Raw genomic sequence first — 10,511 nt, forward strand, 5'->3', positions numbered from 1 at the left:
GGTGCGGGGGGTCGTCGGCGGCGGTGGTGGAGCGGGGGAGGGTGCGGTGGGTCGTCGGCGGCGGTGGAGCTAGCAGGGGAGGGTGCGGGTGGGATCGAGATCGAGATGGAGGGGGGATCGAGATCGAGATGGAGGGGGATCGAGATCGAGTGTCCTCATGAATATTCAATATTTTATCATATTGAATATGAAAGAATATCATCAAATTTGAAAAAATATTCATGAATTCAAAAAGTGCCCATGAAATTTAAAAATATTCATGATATCAAAAAGTGCCCATGAAATACAACCGAGAAATGAAGACTACGATTTAAATACAGTCGATCTTAGCTAGCTATCTGTTCATAATCTTCTTGCCCTTCTTTTTCGCAAATGGAGTTCTTCTGTCGAACGGACGTCCTTTAGGTAGGGTGGTCCTGCTTCTTCTTGTGGTGTATGCTGCTACTTCATCGTCGTCGTCATGTTCGATCTTCGGGTCGCCGTACTTGTCGAAGTCTTGCTCATTGGCTACTCCATCCATTCCGATGATCTTCCTTTTGCCTCTCCTCACGACAACATGACTGGGCTTTGACGGGTCGGTAATGAAGAAGCATTGGTCCACTTGGGAAGCCAGTACCCATGGCTCATTTTTTGCGGTGACGTTTGCGCCCGCGGTCTTGGATTTGGCTTCGGGTATAACCATGGTGGTGAAATACCGGTCTTGTTTTAGGACGCTCTTGGCCCATCTAACACGGAACATCGGGACCTTCTCTCCAGCATAGCTCAGCTCCCAGATCTCCTCGATCCTTCTGTAGTATCTCGTCCTTGTCGTTACTGGTGTAGGATTCCATCGTTACCCTGGAGTTCAGATAACCATCGCTCTTCATGTCCTTGTCCTCGGTGTAGAATGTGTAGCCGTTGATATCGTACGCCTCATAGGTCATCAGGTTGTGCTCGGCGCCCTGTGACAAGGTGAATATGAGTTGTTCTTCCGCGGAAGAATCCTCATGTAAAGGGTACGATAGAAGCTTATGCTTGAACCAACGCGTGAAACATGAGTTGTGCTCTTTGATTATATCTCCGTCCGTCCTCTGTTGGCCTCGGTCATTGTACGTCTTCTCAATAAAGGTTTTGTGCTCTACCACCCAAGGATCGACCACGTCTATGTGTTGTACCGCGACTAGGTTTGCTCTTCCAAAGTCGGCGAGTCGACCCTCGAAGTTGACATGCATTTCGCGGTGACCCTCACGGTGACCCCATCCAGCGAGCCTGCCGAGGTGCCTGTTGACGGGTAGACCAACGGGGTTCTCGATGCCTAGATAATTCGTGCAGTAGGAGATGCACTCTTCGGTCAGAAAGCCCCTGGCTATACTTCCCTCTGGACGTGACATGTTGTGAACGTATCCTTTGATGACACCATTCATCCTTTCGAACGGCATCATGTTGTGGAGGAACGTCGGCCCGAGTTGGATGATATCCTCCACGATATGGACCAACAGATGCACCATAACGTCGAAGAATGCGGGTGGGAAGTACATCTCAAGCTCACATAGTATCACCACGATCTCTTCATGTAGCCTTCTGAGTTGCCTCACGCCAACCGACTTCCGAGAGATGACGTCGAAAAAGTTGCATAGGCCAAATAGCATTTCACGAACGTGCGCGTCCTTGATCCCATGGATTGCAATTGGAAGTATCTGCGTCATCAGCATGTGACAGTCGTGAGACTTCATCCCATTGAACTTCTGCTTCACTGGGTCTAGGTATCTGCTTATCTTCCCCGTGTAACCGTAAGGAAGTTTTACTCCTACGAGGCAGGTGAAAAACTGCTCGATCTCCTCCTGACTTAGAGTGAAGCACGCGGGAGGGTAGTCATTTCCGGTCTTCTTGGCCTTTTTGCCTTTGCGACAACTTTCTGTGTCATGCTTCGCCTCATCATCATCATCATTAGCTTGAAGCTCTATCGGCGTTCTGGGAACGGGGGTCCCCAGACTTGCCTGCCTGCGGCCTGCAGCGTGGCTCAAAAAGGGGGCCCAGCACGACCCATCTTCATCAACACAGACCCAAGACCCTCGCGAGGGGCCAAGCCTCGCGGGGTGGATGACACGGAGCTTCCTCAGGCACGGCCTCATCAGGCTGGCTCGCGAGGAGGTGGAGAGATCAAGGCGGGGTATCTCACGAGGTGCCCGTGACGCAAGCCATGACGACCAAAGGCGCCAGGCGGGCGCCAGCCGCGCAGTGTCCTCCTTTCCTCTTTGGTGCAAAGGGAGCAAGCGCAGGCAAGAGCATCAAGCAAAGGCACCCGTTTCGGTGCAACTAGACCAAGACCAGTCCAACGGAAGGAAGGAAGTCATTGTGGAGCCCAAGCCAGCGTCACCACCAGAGCCTTTGGGGCGAGGACCAACTTTAGTCAGGATAAGTGTACCAGATGTTCCCCTCCAAAATGGCCAATTGTTGGCGCCCTTCCCGCTCAATATTTGGGAAGAGGCCCAGGGCCTTTGCCTATAAATAGGACTAGCCACCCACAGGGTAGAGGGATGGAAATCGGAGAGAGAATCGAGATGGAAATCGGAGAGAGAATCGAGATGGAAATCAGAGAGAGAATCGAGAAGAGAGAGAGAGAAGGGTGACTGAACTCCTCCTAGCAGTTCATCCCCTCAGCTAAGAACAGACCCTCGTGAGGCTGTTCTTCCTTGTATTGCTCATCATCATCAGCCCAAGAGGCAATCCACCACACCACACACTGGAGTAGGGTATTACACCACAACGATGGCCCGAACCAGTATAAACCATGTGTCTCTTGTGCTGTTCTTTCCATAGCTTAGATCTTAGCGAGGCGGAGGGGCGCAGGTAGGTAGAAGGAGAAATCTCCGCGCGCACCCCAGTGTTCGAACCTCAAGGGTCTGCCGGAACCTGAAATCTGACATTTGGCGCGCCAGGTAGGGGTGCGCTGGAATCCACCTTCTACCGCTTCGTGTCCCATCGCGTCGTCATCACCATGTCCGGCGACCAGGCGGGCAACCCAGATCCTTGGGCGGCGTGGCCCGCCGGCACGGAGCCGCTCGCCACGGGCGACCCCATGCCCCAGGCAGCTCGTGGTCCGCAGGGCGCTGCGGGCCGCGGGCGACGCGGACAAGCTTCGACAGCTCTCACACCGCGGCAGGCGCGGTCGGCAGCAAGGGCCTCCAATCACGCCGCGACCACGACACCGTACACCTGCCGGGAGCAGGCGAACTCGAGGGCCGCGCTCACGGTGGCCCGAGAGCTGCTGCAGTGCAGGCTGCTGGAGGGCGGCCGCGACGTGCTACTGGAGCGGGTGGCAGAGCTCCTGGGCTTCGCCGCCTCGGGGGCTCACTCCTTCTGCACCCAGCTCCCATCTCAAGCCCAGGGCAGCCCGCGCGGGGGCTCCGCGGGCTCCAAGGCCACTCCAACGCCAGCGAAGCTGTCGGCACCAGACCGGCGGCGGTGCTGCCCCCGCTCCCGGTCCGCGAAGAAGAAGGACTCGACACGACCCACGGCCCCAGTGGACAGCCGCGCTACCACCCCGCGGTGGGCGCATCAAGCAGAGCTGCATGGCACGCGGAGCACTACGGCGTGGCCTTCGGGATGACGGCGCTAGAAGAATACGTGCCCCACATGATGGACCAAGGGCACCCTCATGAGGGTGAACAAGGCTCGCTCCTCAGCCCAAGCTGGGGGGACGAGGCGCTAGAAGCTGAGCTCTTCCAGGAGCCCCGGGACGGTCCCACCGGCCACGCTGGAGGCAGCGATTATCGGGTACCGCTAATTCCTCAGGAGCAGGCATACGCTAATCATGGATCGCAGGAGGTGCAGGTCGCCACAGCGAGCAGCTGCCCTGCTCCCACAGTCTCCTACCCCTCGGGAGGAGGGCGCAGGGGGCTGCAGGAGAGGGGCCGAGATCCGACATCACCACCGCGGTGTTCGGAGCAAGGTGTTCTCAGGAGGTAGGCCCTCTGCTGGGGAGGTGCCTTAGAGCCTGCCCCTGGCGGAGGACCCGTGGTCGTCGGGGGAACCGCTGGCGACCGCTCTACCCCATCGGTGGCGTCCTGGTTTCCGGTCGCCGTTGATGGCACTAGAGTGTGGCGCAAGGCAGGGCCCTCGTCTAGCGATATGAAGCAAGGCCGGTACCTGTGAAGAAGGCTCAGTGCCTGTGAAGCTCGCCGCCCCGTGACACTCTCACATAATAATGAGTGGGGCTGTACACGCCCCGGAGTCTCAGGGGTGCCGGCCTCAGGCCCTGGGGCTCCCTCCCACGCCCAGTGGCAGCACTTAGCTCCGCGCTGGTGAGAAGACGTCCAAGACTAGATTAGGTGCCGGACGCGGCCTTTTGTCTGCTTTCATTGCTTTTCCCTTTGGTTGTCACTTTCCCCCGCTGGATTTAAGTTGGATTCGAATTTGAGATTTGCGTGTGTTCGGGGAAGGGGTGCTTAGTCTCGTTCGAGCAATTTCTCGCGTTTTGATTACCACTTCGCCTCAGCTCCCTCCCCTCGTGAGCCCCTCGCGAGCCTGGTCAGGCCCAGCATGCGCGCAGCCCAGACTGCCACCGCCGCGTCCTCTCAGGAGGGTTTTTTTACTGCAGATTCTACGGATTCGATCAGGGAACACTTGGGACACCACAGCCTCCCACAAGCTACCTCAGGGCCCGCACGGGACGAAGGTAAACTAGCCAACCAGCGCGTCGCTTAGCCAACCACTTGGCGCGGGCGCATGTGCAATGTAACATCTACTAATACGATGAACACAAGTTTTACATGAGGGGCTCCCCCTCCCAAAATGCTCTCACAGCCATCAGGCCAAAACCTGAGTTCTATTCATGTAGGGTAAGGAAACAGGAATGATGCATGATCAGTCGGATAAATCCCCCAATGCGTCCTCAGGAGCACCACCCGAACCGTTGCTGGCGTCGCTGAACTCGCCATCGATGTCTGCGTCACCGCCAGTGGCGTCAGGGCCGTTCACCACACCACCCTCGTCGGCAGCCACGATCACGCCGTCGTTGTCTGAAGCGAAGGCCCTGACAAGAGCATCCACATTGTCTTCCACCCAGTGCGCCAGGTCGTCTCAGCCACAAGAAGTATAAACCTTCAAGGCCGCTGTAGAGGCAGCAGCCAACCAAAACGGACTAAGCACGACATCTTCTCGGACCTAGTCTTTCGGGCTATTACTAAGCAATGCATCTCTCGACAATCTAAAAATAGAGACAAATAGGCAAAAGAGAAGAACATTACCAGAATGACGAGGCACAATCGGAAGAGCAGCCACCAAGCGAACGTGGGCGAATAGCTGACCAACCTGAAAACAACCTAAAACACAAACCATACTCATATTAGTCGCCGACGAATAGCATGAAGCATGCACATGCACAAATCACGGAGCACGAAAATGGCAAAGCAGATCACACGGTAGCAGGCAACCATCCTATCGAGCAGCACCCAACCATTTCAACAAACACCTCAAAGGCATATGTCCACACAGAGGTAGAAGAGACATGCACTAACCTGAACAGCAAGAACGTAATGGCGCACGCTCCCACATAGGAGCCAACAGGAAAATCAGCAGCAAACTGTGCACCAACGGAGCAAAGACAAGCAAACCAAGTCAGTGAACAGGAGAAGGAACGACAGACACGAACAGGGAAAGGATAAGAAGATGAACCTCAACCAACACCACCCATGGAGGAACGCGCGGCCATGGCGAGAACCGCAACATAAGCTGGCCCAACTGGATGAAGACAGGCGAACATGAGAGGACGCGGTGGTCTGGAAGCATGGACGAAAGCGAGCGACTGAAGCGGCGTGGAGGAAATGAGGGATAGAAGGAGGAAAGGGGGAAACCGGAGAGAAAAGCCCCCCGGCCACCGCAATGGCAGGGGCAATTCTGACAGAGGCGTATGGGAACCCACCACACATCCATCGACACGCGGTCTACCTACCGGGCCCAGGGGTTCCCGAGCCCACTGTCATAGGCTATAACGACCCCATAGAGGGCACCCACCAGAATGCGTACTGCCGACACACACGCCGGTCACGCGGGGCGTCACACGTACCCATGCTGCACCGCACGCACGTCCATTGGCCCTGCCCACGCGGAATGAACAGTGGCAGGCCACCAGCAGTACAGCCCGGAAAAAACGCGGCATGGCGCTGCCGTTCCATGAGACGAGCGAGACGAGACCGCTCGCCCACTCCGCTCGCCCACTCTCCATGCACCAGGCCCAGCCAAATCATGAGGTCAGCAGGCCAAACAGGCAACACGCACACGTGTAAAAGACACCAGGAAGCTGACGCACGGGGCCATGCGTCAGCGAGGGCCACTTGCAGCCGTAGCACCAGCCAGCGAGGGTGGTTTTTCGCGCGCACGCGGCGCGGCACGAGGGCACCGACGCTGGTTGCTGGTTTTTCGCGCGCACGCGGCGCGGAACGAGTGGCTGCCTCGCGCCCGTGCACCCAGCCGTTTCGATCCAAGTGGATATAGCGCCGGCCCAGACATCATCCCTCGTGACGACTCACCGCTCGATAAAAACAACTGGGCTGAATTCTAGCGACCATCTGACGGCCAAGAAGCGAAAAAAGACCTGGTCAACCCTCATCGAACGGGCAGCGAACGAGCCGATCGAAGGAGCATTCTGGGAGCGAGTTCCCCAGCTTCTGTTTTGTTTTAAATTCATATGTAAAAAGGAAAAAAGGTCTCATATATGAGATAAGCAATTAGTTAAAAAATGTAATAATGAAAAAATGTTATCCATGAAAATTCTCATATTCTTAAAATAAGACCAAGAAGTTCAAGTAAAAAAAGAAGAATTTGATGTCTATTTAAAAATTGTGATTTTTCACGTGTCAAAAAGATTTTCAACCAAGAAGTTCAAAACATAATAATCAAGGAGTTCAATGTTTATAGAAAAATTGAACGACCTTGCTTCTTAAAAAACAGGAACTTCAAATTAAAAATAGCAAAACAAGAAGTCCAAATTAACAAGATGGAGCTATTCAATGATTATAGAAAACTCGGATTTTTCTTGTTATTAAAGACTGGAAACAAGAAGTTCAAAAATTTAAATAACGTAGTAGTTTGATCTATAAAAATTGAAAAATCCAAATCTGCTAACGGGAAGATCATAAGAAGTTCAAACAGAAAAATACAGAAGTTCAAAAGATAACAATGCACTTTGAAGTGGATATTTCACCGTTTCTAAAATAAACAAACAAGAAGTTCAAATTCTAAAAATAGAGCCGTTCAAAAATCATAAAAAGGATTTTCATCGTTTCTAAATAAAAAATGGCACTTCGTTATTTATGAGCAAGCCCTCCCACCCATGTTGTGGCCATGCTTGACCCATGGCTTCTGGCCATCATCGCGGCCAATCCTCTGCCTTTAATATTTCTTCAAGACACGCATTTTGAAAAAATGGAACCTGAAGATACTGGTTCTTCCGTCGGCCAAGCGGTGGATGTAGCATGATGTCAACTACACAACCTTCTTCTTGTAGACATTGTTGGGCCTCCAAGTGCAGACGTTTGTAGGACAGTAGCAAATTTCCCTCAAGTGGATGACCTAAGGTTTATCAATCTGTAGGAGGCGTAGGATGAAGATGGCCTCTCTCAAGCAACCCTGCAACCAAATAACAAAGAGTCTCTTGTGTCCCCAACACACCCAATACAATGGTAAATTGTATAGGTGCACTAGTTCGGCGAAGAGATGGTGATACAAGTGGTATATGGATAGTAGATATAAGTTTTTGTAATCTGAAAATATAAAAACAGCAAGGTAACTAATGATAAAAGTGAGTGTAAACGGCATTGCAATGTGTTGAAACAAGGCCTAGGGTTCATACTTTCGCTAGTGCAAGTTCCCTCAACAATAATAACATAATTGGATCACATAACTATCCCTCAACATGCAACAAAGAGTCACTCCAAAGTCACTAATAGCGGAGAACGAACGAAGAGATTATGGTAGGGTATGAAACCACCTCAAAGTTATTCTTTCCAATCAATCCGTTGGGCTATTCCTATAAGTGTCACAAACATCCCTAGAGTTTGTACTAGAATAACACCTTAAGACACAAATCAACCAAAACCCTAATGTCACCTAGATACTCCAATGTCACCTCAAGTATCCGTGGGTATGATTATACGATATGCATCACACAATCTCAGATTCATCTATTCAACCAACACATAGAACCTCAAAGAGTGCCCCAAAGTTTCTACCGGAGAATCACGACAAAAACGTGTGCCAACCCCTATGCATAGGTTCATGGGCGGAACCCGCAAGTTGATCACCAAAACATACATCAAGTGAATCACGTGGTATCCCATTGTCACCACAGATACGCACGGCAAGACATACATCAAGTGTTCTCAAATCTTTAAAGACTCGATCCGATAAGATAACTTCAAAGGGGAAACTCAATCCATTAGAAGAGAGTAGAGGGGGGGGAGAAAACATCATAGGATCCAAATATAATAGCAAAGCTCGCGATACATCAAGATCGTTCCAAATCAAGAACACGGGAGAGAGAGGGAGAGAGAGAGATCAAACACATAGCTACTGGTACATACCCTCAGCCCCGAGGGAGAACTACTCCCTCCTCGTCATGGAGAGCACCAGGATGATGAAGATGGCCACCGGAGAGGGATTGCCCCCTCCGGCAGGGTGCCGGAACGGGTCTATATTGGCTTTCGGTGGCTACGGAGGCTTTTGGCGGTGGAACTCCCGATCTATTGTGCTCCCTGATCGTTTTAGGGTATATGGAGATATATAGGCGGAACAAGTACGTCAGGGGGGCCACGAGGGGCCCACGAGGGTGGAGGGCGCGCCCTAGGGGGTGGGCATGCCCCCTACGTCCTGGCTCCCTCGTTTCTTTCCTGACGTGCACTCTAAGTCTCCTGGGTTGCTTTCCTTCCAAAAATAAGTTCCGTGAAGTTTCAGGTCAATTGGATTCCCTTTGATTTTCCTTTTCTGCGATACTCTGAAACAAGGTAAAAACAGAAACTGGCACTGGGCTCTGGGTTAATAGGTTAGTCCCAAAAATTATATAAAATAGCATATAAATGCATATAAAACATCCAAGGTTGATAATATAATAGCATGGAACAATCAAAAATTATAGATACGTTGGAGACGTATCAGCATCCCCAAGCTTAATTCCTGCTCGTCCTCGAGTAGGTAAATGATAAAAACTGAATTTTTGACGTGGAATGCTACCTAACATATTTATCCATGTAATTCTCTTTATTGTGGCAAGGATATTCGGATCCATAAGATTCAAGACAAAATTTTAATATTGATATAAAAATAATAATACTTCAAGCATACTAACCAAGCAATTATGTCTCTTCAAAATAACATGGCCAAAGAGAGTTATCCCTACAAAATCATATAGTCTGTCTATGCTCCATCTTCACCACATAACGTATTCAAATCATGCACAAACCCGATGACAAGCCAAGCAATTGTTTCATACTTTTGGTGTTCTCAAACTTTTTCAATCTTCACGCAATACATGAGCGTGAGCCATGGACATAGCACTATAGGTGGAATAGAATGGTGGTTGTAGAGAAGACAAAAAGGAGAAGATAGTCTCACATCAACTAGGCGTATCAATGGGCTATGGAGATGCCCATTAATAGATATCAATGTGAGTGAGTAGGGATTGCCATGCAACGGATGCACTAGAGCTATAAGTGTATGAAAGCTCAAAAAGAAACTAAGTGGGTGTGCATCCAACTTGCTTGCTCACGAAGACCTAGGGAATTTTGAGGAAGCCCATCATTGGAATATACAAGCCAAGTTCTATAATGAAAGATTCCCACTAGTATATGAAAGTGACAACATAGGAGACTCTCTATCATGAAGATTATGGTGCTACTTTGAAGCACAAGTGTGGTAAAAGGATAGTAGCATTGCCCCTTCTCTCTTTTTCTCTCATTTTTTTATTTTTTTTATTTGGGCCTTTTCTCTTTTTTTATGGCCTCTTTTTTCTCTTCTCTTTTTTTCGTCCGGAGTCTCATCCCGACTTGTGGGGGAATCATGGTCTCCATCATCCTTTCCTCACTTGGGACAATGCTCTAATAATGAAGATCAAACTTTTATTTACTTACAACTCAAGAATTACAACTCGATACTTAGAACAAAATATGACTCTATATGAATGCCTCCGGCGGTGTACCGGGATGTGCAATGACTCATGAGTGACATGTATGAAAGAATTATGAAAGGTGGTTGTGCCACAACTAAAGTGTCAACGACATGATCATGCAAAGCAATATGACAATGATGGAGCGTGTCATAGTAAATGGAACGGTGGAAAGTTGCATGGCAATATATCTCGGAATGGCTATGGAAATGACATAATAGGTAGGTATGGCGGCTGTTTTGAGGAAGGTATATGGTGGGTTTATGATACCGGCGAAAGGTGCGCTGTATTAGAGAGGCTAGCAATGGTGGAAGGGTGAGAGTGCGTATAATCCATGGACTCAACATTAGTCATAAAGAACTCACATACTTAT

This window comes from Triticum dicoccoides, chromosome 6A (genome assembly GCF_002162155.2).
Source record: "Triticum dicoccoides isolate Atlit2015 ecotype Zavitan chromosome 6A, WEW_v2.0, whole genome shotgun sequence".
NCBI classification, from domain to species: Eukaryota; Viridiplantae; Streptophyta; class Magnoliopsida; order Poales; family Poaceae; genus Triticum; species Triticum dicoccoides.